The sequence below is a fragment of the Lagopus leucura genome, unplaced genomic scaffold (genome assembly GCF_019238085.1).
Source record: "Lagopus leucura isolate 7727_CA_CO unplaced genomic scaffold, USGS_WTPT01 Super-Scaffold_100001, whole genome shotgun sequence".
NCBI classification, from domain to species: domain Eukaryota; kingdom Metazoa; phylum Chordata; class Aves; order Galliformes; family Phasianidae; genus Lagopus; species Lagopus leucura.
This window is the reverse complement of record NW_024962262.1, coordinates 34060285-34072559: the sequence shown is the minus strand read 5'-3', so window position 1 is coordinate 34072559 and position 12275 is coordinate 34060285.

Sequence of the window (12275 nt, the reverse complement as noted above, 5' to 3'; positions counted from 1 at the left end):
TCCCTTGCTCATTCTGCTGAGAAGTGACCTTGATTGATTTATTCAAATCTGAGCAGAGTTTAGCCAACCTTATCACACACACCTTTGGCAGCTAACTACATTGTTCTCTTTCAGTTTTTCCAGTTATCTTGTGAATTGTGATATATGAAGTCTCTGGGTACGCGTGTGCAAGGCCCAAGAGAGACCAGAGTTTTCTCATTACCAAACATTATCTGGAGTGTGTGACACTTAAAAATCATCAAATCTCTATAGAGTTAGATCAAGACAGTTAAGAATCAAAATAGAAGAAAAACGTCTTGAATTAGCGAGATATTTTTTTCAGCTCAATTTGGTTTTGATTTCATTTAGCAGCCCTGTGATGCGCTGAAAGTTTTAAACTCTACATATACATTTGAATAGTGTATTATTTTATGGTTATCAATAAATGTTCTAAAGAATGTAGTTCATTTGCAGGAGGTTAAAAATGTTTTGTGCAGTGTGGCAAAATACTGTGGGAACCCCATTGTTTTGTTCCAGAAGCACAATCATATCATTTCGGAGAATCACAGAATCATAGAATGGCCTGGGTTGAAAAGGACCGCAGTGATCATTGAGTTCCAACCCCCTGCTGTGTGCAGGGTCGACAACCACCAGACCAGGCTGCCCAGAGCCACATCCAGCCTGGCCTTGAATGCCTCCAGGGATGGGGCATCCACAGCCTCCTTGGGCAACCTGTTCCAATGTGTCACCATCCTCTGAGTGAAAAACTCCCTCCTAATATCTAACCTAAACCTCCCCTGTCTCAGTTTAGAACCATTCCCCCTTGTCCTATTACTATCCATTTCATATGATCCCATATTTTGTTTCTGATCAAGCTAATGTTAGCAGTTGGTAAGCATCCAGGCTCAAATTCTCCTAAAATTTGTTTAGAAGCAGGAGTTCTCTTACAGCTAGATAGATATTTGTGTTTTAATCCTGTATTAGGAACCTGTAACAGAAGCTGAAAATGATGCTTGTCCATCTCTATTTTAGCTCTTCTACACTGTTTCATGTATTCATGTTTCAAGACCCAAATACTGTCAAAAATCTGGGATGCAGAACTCAGCGTAACAAACAGAGATAGCCTCTGTTAACTGGGCCTGCAGAGAAGGGTCTGAATACAGCACTCCCTAAACCCCCATTTTAAAGATTTCTTTATAAATGTCCCCTATATTTCTTTATTAAACACAGATTTGGATCACATTTGGGTGGCTCTCCTATGTTTTTTTTACAAAACAACTGAAGTCCTAAACAGATTGTTGGATTTGGTGTGTGATGGGTTGTATTAAGAGGATGCTCTGATTTTCTATTTTCTATTAGACTTGAGTCTAATAAAAATACTGCTTTGGTAGCCTTGAATAAAAGATCTAGTTAATAATGATTTCTATGAGAGTTCTTCGAGGCCTCATTTTAATAATAATTCGTACGGTTGAAGCGCAGAGAGCACGGCCTGCCCTCTGTCGGCTCACCGGGAAACTACCCGGAGACAAGAGAAAGCTGGTGTAGTCCAGATGGAACAGCACGCAGAGTCGACTCTTCAGTGAAAGGAAGAAGCAAAGGTAAACTTCATGCAAAGGTAAACTTCATGTAAAATGCTTAAAAACAAAAAAGGTTGAGCATGCAAAAAGGATGGAGGAAATCCTGTAGCAAGCGCGATTTGAAGGTTGGTTTAATATTTGTTACTGTTTCAATTTATATTTTAGTGTAAATATGGAAAATACGTTTTTCAATGCAGGTGTTAACAAATATCTTCAATCTATCATTTTGTAAGTTGTATTGAAGCTGTCCTGGCAGGATGGAGAGAGTCTCTTCTGTTCCATGAGAGGAGATGAAGTGTCCCATAGACTCCTCAACTGAGCAAACAATCCTGAAAACACACCACATTCAGTGTCCAGAGTTCAGGGCACTCAGGGGTTTTTGCAAAGCTTGACCTCAGCTCATAGGGCTGGCTTGGTTGGGGTGCTGAGGTGGTGCTGGCTGGAGTGTCCCACCCTGCCTTCACATCCCCAGCACTACCAGGGTGTGGACACCAAAATGGGGACAAGGAGGGGTCCAGCTGGTGAGCATCACTGTTGCCCATGGCCTATCTCTGCATGTCGCTTTTACCTCTCATGTTCATAACTGAGCAACCCCCAGCCTAGCCCAGTAAGGGACGAGCACTTCCACCTCTGTGGTCGCTCTCTGCAGGTGGCAGAAGGGAGATGCACTCTGGGATGCCTTCAAGTGGGTGCATACATCACTTCCCACCCACCTTCCTCTCCATCTTTCAAGGTAACCCCTACTGAATTGGTGCTTACTTCTGACAAATGGCTCTGGATCACACAGGATTATGTAACATGCAGCTGCAATGTTTAAGTTCCAGAGAGGGAGAATTACTCAAAAACATCCCTTTCTCAGCCATTTTATTACCTAAACTTGTGCAGCTTCCAGCTCTGCGTGCTGGGCTTTTGAGTGGATTATCCTTCTGAGAAGTTGAATTCTCTCTAGTCAATAGCTAATTGCTCTCTCAGTTGACTGTGTAGGTTCTGTGGGCAGCTAATGCCTTGCTCTGAATCACCAGTGGGTCAGGTGTCTAATTCTTCAGCTCTGCTGTAAGCTGGTGGCCACATCATTTCTGTCAGGCATGGACTGTGCTTTTGTGCAAAAGCTTATCATGAAAATTCTCTGAAGGAATTAGTGAGAGCTTAAGTCTCATTGCTGGCTGTTCAGCTGATTGCTCAAAGAGGAATTTGCTCTGATTCTGCCCCTGGTCTAGGAAAGAAGCAATGTAAAGCAACCACATCTAGTGACTGCTACTGTAAAATTGTAAGTGCAGTGCTTTGACTGACCTTCTATTAAATGCTTACTTCACTTTGCTTTTGAGAGAAATTTTTTCCCCTATGGGAAGAAAAAAGAAAGAAGTGAGGAGATTCCAAAGCCATCAGCTAAACTTAATAGTGAAGATACACACAGAACCTACCACGTAGACTGCTGACATCCAGTAATTCTGAAGTACCTCCTTCACTTTTTATGCAGTGCATGCAGACCTCCACACTACTGTGTGGTTATAGTTGGGTTACGAACAAAGTAGGTGCTATGATCCTGCTCTACTTCAGTTCTCCTGCAGCTAAGATACAGTTCAGTATCTGTAAGTATTCGTTATCCAGATTTCTTTGCTAAAATTAGCTTTCTAAGACCTAAGTGGACAGAAGAGGTGGTACCAGCACTGGACATATTTATATACTCCAGCTACCTCTTTTGGGGCCTTTTCCCTGAAAGAGCATGAGCATCAAAAGCTACCTCTGCACTGTCTTGCAGAGTAAGTCCATGCATAAGCTATTGTACAGATCCAAAATCACACTCTGATATTAGCAGGGGAGCCTCCAAAGAGGAAACATGAGAAGAAAGCGTGACCATCAACCTTCCACTTAATAGGTCTCCAGATTCACCTAACAGGAGTACCTGCAGGTCTGACTGATGTAGAATCACAGAATTGTTTGAGTTGGAAGGGATCCCTAAAGGCCATCTAGTCCAACTCCCCTGCAGTGAACAAGGACACCTACAGCTAGATCAGTGTGCTCAGAGCCACATCCAGCCTGATCTTGAACATCTCCTATCTTGATTTTCACTGATCCCACTTGCGCTCATAGCAATGCTACCATCACTCCCTCAAAGTGCCCTGATGCCACTCGTGTAAAGGCAGATGGGATTTGCAAACTAAGGTAATAAATGTCATGAGAGTGAGAGATGTGTCCATTATGAAGAGCAGCTCATCCTGAATGTACCAAACTACTCAGCAGAGGGAATAAGTGATCAGATCTCACCCAGAGCAGACGGTCCCTTCCTGTTCACCTCTCCTCCTTTCAGTACCTTGCTGCCTCTGGCCTGTTGACAAACCCGTGAACTCTGGAGCATCTTCATTAGGCAGAATGGAAAGAAATCAGGTGCTGACTCCAGCAGTTGCCTTTGACAGCACTTTTGAGAAGTGCCAGAATAAAGGAGGCAGAAACTTTATCTGCAGCTCAGATGAAGTCTTTTCAACCCTTATCTCTGCCCTCAAGCTTTCTCACATACTAGATAAGAAAGCTTTTTCAGCACTGTGGTGGGGCTGTGGTAGGTCTCCTTCTGTGGTTCCTGATTCTCTGCGGTCATGTCACAGAGAGCTCTGCTGTCTGTTTGAATTACATTAGATGGATTGATGCTTGGCAGGGTAAGGCAAGATTACAGAACGCTCTTCTAATTCAGGAAACACAACTCCTTCTCCTCCAGCTGTACCGTGTGTAGGAAATTCCTGCTTGAAAGAGCAGTCCTTTGCAACGTGATGCTAAAGCTATGCTTCAGGAGCACCTCTGGGTGACCGTGTGCCTACTGCTTCTCTGACTCCTGTACTGAGATGATAAAAGTGCTCAGCTTTTTGAAAATGTCAGAATTGGTACAAAGGACAACTCCAGGCTTGGCAATAGGAAAATCACTTGATTTTTTATAAGGGTTTACATTCCAGAAAATATCATCAAGGTAGCTGTGTCATATGTCCAGTCTTTTCTCATGGAACTGCTGAAATGTTCAGTGATGTGGTCACAATGCCCTGTCCCATGGCTCCTTTCACTTGGTGATTCCATGGCTGTGTCCCAGGCTGCTCCTAGGCCTGCTTCCCTGTCATCTCTTGAGTGATCACCCAGTCTCTTTTCAGATTTATTCCTATCTGCCTCAGAAGAAAATCCCCCCCAAGGTTTCACTGTATTACTATTTTTCTTCATTATATATATCTTCTTCTGGGTGACTCTTGCTTAAAATATCTTTCAAAAAATCTTATCTTTAAAAAAAAACCAAAAAAACACAGATGCATTATTACTCAGCTATCTGTAACAGTTTCACAGTTACCTCCTCTGCCAGAGTTAACTGAAAAACATGCAACATGGATTGCCAGGGATAAGGTTGATGACTGCCTTCCTTTGGGCTGGCTGCCATCGATCTCAGGCAGAGCCTGAAGTACTTATTACATTTTGCTGGCTCGTTTCTTTCTCATTTTTACTGCAGAATTTCAGACTCCATAAGGGCTTTTACCAACGCATCTTTCCAGCCCATGCGTGGTACCTGCTCAGGGGAGGGAGACCTGGCTGAAGAGCTGCTTCTGTCTATGTTGGCTCCCCTTGGGGTGCATGTTGTGGAGATATGGTGTGCTCGGTCCTTGCAGATGCATGTCAAATTCACTTGTAGTCCTTAGGACCTATGTCAGCAGCTGGCTTTGTGGTTAGCAAGTGTGCTCAGGCTTGGCATTCCCTGCTCCCACTGGTCCCTGTGGTTCAGCTGCCCAGCAGAGAAATGAACAAAATGGACTCATTTACAGCTGCTCTAGGATTGCTCAGATTTGTGTCACATCCCAAAGCTGCTGCATCTCCTCCTCATGCCTGGTAAAAGAAACTTCAGTGAGGTACAGAAAGCCTTCTTCTTCTTCTATAGAAGTATACACCCACTCGGTGTGCCAAACCCTACAGATTTAGAATTCAGCTCAAAGCTTTGAAAAATGCCACTTGTGTAGGCAAAGCACAATCCTTTCTGAGAAAAGGAAAAGCTGGATTTTTAACAGAAAGAAAAATCATCCTTTTATTCAGGACAGATATTCTCTTTCCTACCTCCTTTTTTTATTCCTCCCCCCTCCAACTCTTGCCATCTGTAATCTTAGAACAAGTCTCATGATCTTGCAGATACATTTTATTTTTTTTTAATGTAGAATTTTGTTTAAAGTAACATCCCGACTGAAAAAAATTTGATCATGACATATGGAGAGAGTGGTGACAGAGCTCATTTACACTGTGTCTATCTCCTGGTAAGAAAGAATACTCTTGTGACTGCTAGGATGGAAAAAAAAAAGCAGATAGAAGTCTTATTTCTCCTCTAAACTGAAAAAGGAGCAAAAATAAAGGTATCTTTCATTTCAGCCTTGCCTGTATTTTTGTTTTTTTAGCTTGGTCTGGGTATTGTCTAGTCATTCTTTTCTGATGTATACTTAATTGTGTTATTCAGATGGATGAATTTGTGTCAGCTCATCACATCCACTGCCTCATACTCATTTTTGCCTTGGTTGCTCTCAGTCATTCAGTATCAGCATAGTTGCTATCTGGTAACCACTCTGCTGCTAGCACTGTGCAAAATTGTTCTCCTCTCCCCCCCTCCCCCCCGGCTTTTCTTGCATATTTCACAACTTTTTTCATTCAGAAGCAAAGTTAAGGACAGGTTTCACAGAGCAATATGAATGGAAATGAGAGTTTATTGCACAACGATTGCTCAGAATATTACTTTTCTTGGCAAGTTTCAACAAATTCACTTTGCAGCCAGAGAATGTCAGACCTGTTTCTTTCCAAATTCAAAGGAGTATGTAGCGGAGCAGGCTTTCACTGGAACAGAATTTCCTGAGCTGAGCTTTCAGCTGTGGCTGTGGCATGGTTAAGGATCTTTCAATTTGTTCTAAACGGCACTACAAAACATGTAGCACAAAGAATTACTCCCTGTATTAACTGTTTGTGTTGTATGCACTCAAATGTTTAAAGACTAGACAGGACAGATGTTAAAGGATGAAAGTTCTCAGTGAAAACTCTTCTAATTAAGAGTTTGTTTTTGTATCTGTGAGGAATTTGTTGTTCAATTTGCATGAATCAATTTCCATGCCAAAAATGGATAAACATGCAATTGAAGAAAACCATCAACCAGGAAAAAAGCCAGGAAATAAAAACTCCAAACCAAAAAGCACAGCACGTCACCTTTTTCTGTATTATTCTAAGTGCATTTTCACTCGACTCATACTCTTCCTCTTAATTCAGTTGTACTGTGACTCCTGGGCTTCTTTCTTTTCTCCTCTCCCTCCTGTCCCACACTTATTTTCCTGCGCTTACATCATATTGGCAATGCTCAAAATCTGCACATTTTTATATTAGCTTGGTATCTTTATCTGATGGCCTTCTGCTACGTTCAAGGTTAGCAATGCACCAGAAAACATCTTAAGCCACAGTTTTTCCTGGATCACTGAGGAAAATTGTATTTCCTGGATTTATTAATGTTTGTCATGGTTTCAGAAAACCACCTGTTCTACCCATACGATCAAGAGAATGGATACTCAATTCAGAGGTGCAGATGTGACAGTACGTTCAGCAGAGTATTAAAACAACAGTGTGCTAATAAATTCAGAAAAGCCTCTGGATTTAGTATATCAATATCATTTCACTGCTAAAAACTGTTTTTCAAATATCATCTCTAACAGGTAGAAGAAGCCAGAACCTTTGCTGGGAAAGCATCTGCTGTTTTCAAACAGTTAGCTACTTACAATTTCAGTTTTTTATAATAGCTCCTCACATTTCATTCTCCTTGAATTTACTTGCATGTTGATGAGACAAAAATATCACAACAGACTTGCAGTGTTTCATACAGGCATGAAACACATATCAGAAATCTGATAGAGAAAATGGTTGCTCGCCATAGTATTACATTCGGTTCCAGCAGGATTTGAAGCAAGGAACCAATAATTAATAGAACCCTGTGGTAGGTGCCTGAGAAAAGAATAATAATTAAAAGGTGTTATTAATTATCATATTTTTCATTATTTATAGAAGAATCTCCGCATCATTGCAGGTAATGTCTTCTTAGGGAGGCAGCAGAATTTCAAACTGGTGCTTACACTTAGTTCTCAGATGAGTAATTGTTTTTCCTCCTTTTAGATCATGAAGCATGTACGGCAAAGTTCCCCTTGCATTAAGAGAATAAAGAATAGTGCAAAATTATTACAGCCAGAAAATCATTTTTCAGAGTCTGAAAACTACAGAAGAATTATTTTGAAAGCTCAGGTTTTCTTTTGTCTAGAATAGAGAGCACAGCACACAGTGCACTTTAACAGAGCAAATGCACTCTCAACTCTGCTCAAATGTTTCTTTCACTCATGCTGTTTCTAAACAGCTGATCTCTCTCAACTTGGGGACAGGCATCTCTTGAATGGGACATGCTTCATCTATCTTAGATACTCACTGTGGGTACCCAGAAATAGGTCATACAGTGCCATTAGAGATTCTTAATGGTTCCATTCATTGGCTCCATCTCCTGCCCCAGAAAGACATGGGTTTCCTGCTGCTCTACCAGGTACATAAAGAAATGTAATGGAAACCTTGACTTGATGAGCCCTGCAGAAGTGTCCAGGACATAACACAGCATGTAGAATATCACCGAATGTACTTATGTTTGGACCCAAACACCAGTCTCACGATTCAGTTCACCTAAACCTTGTACCAGGTAAGGGTAGGATTCAGCTCACCCGGATTTAGGAATTTGATTCTGATGCCTAATCTTGGTTGCCTAAACTTCATTTGAAGATCTTGAGCACATTCTGAACAATGCCTATAAACTTAAATCCAAATAAACAGGAGAATATTAAAGGGGCTGCATCAAATGTTTAAAGACTTCTTTTGAAATATGAGACTCCTCTGCAAGAATTAAAACAAGTCAAACAGAGTAGAGAAATGAAACAAATCCTTACAAATCCTTTTTTTTTCCTCTTTTTTTTTTCTTTTTTTTTTTTTTTTTTTTTTTTTTTTTTTTTTTAACAGATTCCAATATCTTAAAGAAGTATATTGATTTACATTTTAAGATTTGTATGCCGTGGACATTCATGTAAAAAAAAAAAAAAAGGTGTTTATTACAGTTCAACTGTTGCAATGGAAGCTATCATTAAATCAGTTTGTAATCTTACTGACTCAAAATTAAGTGAAAATAGCATGTCATTTTTTAAACTATCTATCTCACACATAGTCAGAGAGTGCTCCTGTCATTTTCAAGTGAATAAATAAATTACTACTGCCAGAAATTTCATCTTTAGATGCCATGACTTCTGACACTTCCACAATAGTTTTCACTTCTCTGACATATTTTAGAAATGCATTGTTTGCACATAAATATAACTGGAAAAAGAATGCTGCAAAATGAACTCATAAACTACTTTAAAGATTCATCTTACCTCATGATTCTCCAGTAGCTGGCAATCATGAGGTTAACATTACTGACCTGCAGAGAGCGTATTTCATTTTACAGCCAACAAAACACAAGGCACGAGGCATGTTCTTACTTGAGGAATTTATTGTAGTCCATCAGAGAATATCAAATCCCTGTTTTCAACCACCAAGATACATTGCCTTCAAAGTGTGAGTGAAAGGTGATGAGAATGAGAAGAATTGATGAAGATGAATAGATTTGTTTAACACGGCTTGGATAAAAATGAACTGGACAGTTTTAAGCCAGAGCAGTTATGGTTTTATTCTTTATGCTGTAAAGCAATCTAACAAAACCAATGCTACAAAAATAACTGAAATGAATAAGGCATGTCAATGTCTTCACTGAGGTGTCAAGTATTTATACGTACAGTACTGAATATTAAGCAACAGTGTAAAAGATTGCCCCACACCTCATTACTGCTGTAATTATAACAGAATAAAGTGTGTGTTGTCAAGTGTTGTTTGAGAGACACTGAAGATATAAGCACAAATCTTAATAGTTAGTAAAAAATTTGTTACATATGCTTCTCCTAGAACTGGAACCAATGGCAAACTTTCACTAAATTCAATGAAAGGAGGACCAGAAAGGCTGGGGATTGTGTTTCTGGTCTTCCATTGCATAGTCTTCACAGGGCAGAAATTACATTGTCCAGATTGCTGTACCACTTTCTAACTTTAGGTTGAAAGGAGAAGTTACATTACACTGTCCTTATCCATAAACCATGGGAATAGTTACATTTCCATAAATCTTCTGATCAGCTGTCCTTAATGTTTGCATTAAAGGGCTGTATGCAAGCCACTTGCTAGGGCGTTGTGCATGACTATAACAGTTTCTAAGCTGAAAATAGCCACGAATCATTCACACAGTTTATTATACTATGGTGCCAGACCAAGGATCATTGGTACTGCCAACAGAAAGAAGCAAGAGCAATGCATAATATGTGCATCTATATGTGGGGAGAATGTTTTCCTAGTTCTGTCTACTGAAAGCATAGCCAGACAAAATTTGGTGATGTTGGGTGGCAGATGGTTTGACTCTCTCATTGCTCTCTTGACGTTGCATGCTGCAGTAGTTACTGCAGTGAGGTACCTATAGTAGGCAGTGTGCATATGACTTTTCTGACAAGAAATCTTTTTCTTTTGAGATATTGTGCTCTCTGCGTGTAGCAGTAATTAATCACAGGTTCTATATTTTAATGCACTATCAATCCAATTATGGCAAGATTGATATCAAGGTCAATGTATCTTCTTGTTCAACTGAAGATAGTCTCTTTGTTTCTCATAATAAAGGTAGCTAGAAAAACTATGGTTTCTAACATTTTCAACACAGTGTTTTTGTGGAGATACACTGATAAAGAAATTGCAGTGATTTTGAAAAGAATATCCTTAAGATCTAGTAAGCAGAATTAAGCTTTCATTTAATGATCAGAATTTTATGTACTGGTGTCTAAACAAAAGCAAAGCTTCGGCTATTAATCAGTGACAATCAATTAAACTTTCCAACAAGCCATTGCAAATTTAAAATATGCACATGAATAAACAGTATAATAACACTATTAAAGGAATAACTTGCTTTATACTGTTGTCAATGAAAATACGTACTCATTAATATATGTATACCATAAAGCAAGAGAACTGACAAGGTACACTTTCTTCTGAAAAGCATTATGTAGATAACATTTGCAGGCAAAAGGCAGGGCAAATAGAATTAATCTTTAAGAATGCTAGCTATTGTCTCAGTCTGTTATTGAATATTACAATCCTATCCTAACTCTCAAATGGGTTGTAAATACTAAAAAAGGATTTTTCAGTAGGCAGCAGAAGAAAGTATTGATTTAGAAAATAAAATGTATGTCCTTTTTCAAATGCCTTTGTCTAGTAACACAATATTGCACCAGGCAGAATTGCCTTGGCTGAGCAGCAATGTCTTCTAATGCCTATATTTTAGAAAGATGCATTACAAAAAATGAGTTTAATAGAAGGTAGTTCATTATCTGGTAGTAATTTAAGGTATATGAAAGAAGCAGGCATAGCACTACAAATATATATATATATTTATATATGTAAATGACTGTCAGTACAACCCTTCCAACAAAATACTCTTGCAGTCAAACTTTTCTTACTGATGGACAGGAACACAGCAGTTCATGGTTTAACTGTTCTATGATTTCCTAATATCATCTTTAACATCCTTGACATGACAAACTGTGAAAGAAACAAGCGTAAGAAACACAGAATTCATTATAAGTCTTAAGGGAAGAAATGGTATTTACATTACTGATCAGTGCTTTGTGAAAATCACATTAACTGTTGTGTACCGGACTTAGAATAAGACTCAAGGGGAAATGGAAAAGCGATGGATTGAACAGTACCATCTGAGGTTGTCTTAAAAATGTCAGACACATCCCATATTCTTCTCCCTAGAGAAATCTGAATGCATTTCTACTAATCAAAACATTGTGGAGAAAAGTGCTAGGAAAGGAAAGATGTGGTGAAAAAGATCCAGTGGCTGCATGGGTTATCCATGGAGTATTGTGGTGTCATGTCGTTCCTGGATGATGGACAGCGGTGGTATGATTACAGATATGTAATTCAGCATCAGGTGATACCGTTAGAAGTGAGAGCCACTCTCTGTGAATCGTAAATTTCATCTTGAAAGGACAACCAAATAGGATGGTAGTTCAGATAATCAGTGTTTTAACCAATCCACTGAATTACCCAAGTCATCATTGACCGATCATTGTAGCCTGAAAGAGAGGAGCCAAGGGTTCTGAAAAGCTTAGTGATCTTTTACAAGTTTTTTTTTTGTGTGTTCAAAGCAAAACCAAGAAATAATGAAATCCATAACATTAAAGCCCCCAAATACTGTGAATGAGATACTACCTAGATTGCTGTTTTTGTCTGGATAGTTCTCAGTAGATGTTGCCAAATAGCATCTGCAAACTCACCATTTTCACAGTTTTTTTTTTTTCCAGAAAATTACAACAGCATTTCTAGACACAAAAGTTATGATCATCTCTAAAGTAGAAGACCCTGTCTGGGACTCTCCTCATTAGATCTGTGTCAAGTATTGTAGTAAACTGAGTCCTTCCCTTTTATAAAATACTTGTATATTACTGGCTTGTGACTGTATAGATAGGTATGTGTGAAAATAAGTATACATAATAGGGAGGGACTCACACACATGTAATACATGAGCATGCCATTCTCAGAAATACAAAATTTGAAACGAAGTGGAAGAACAGCAGA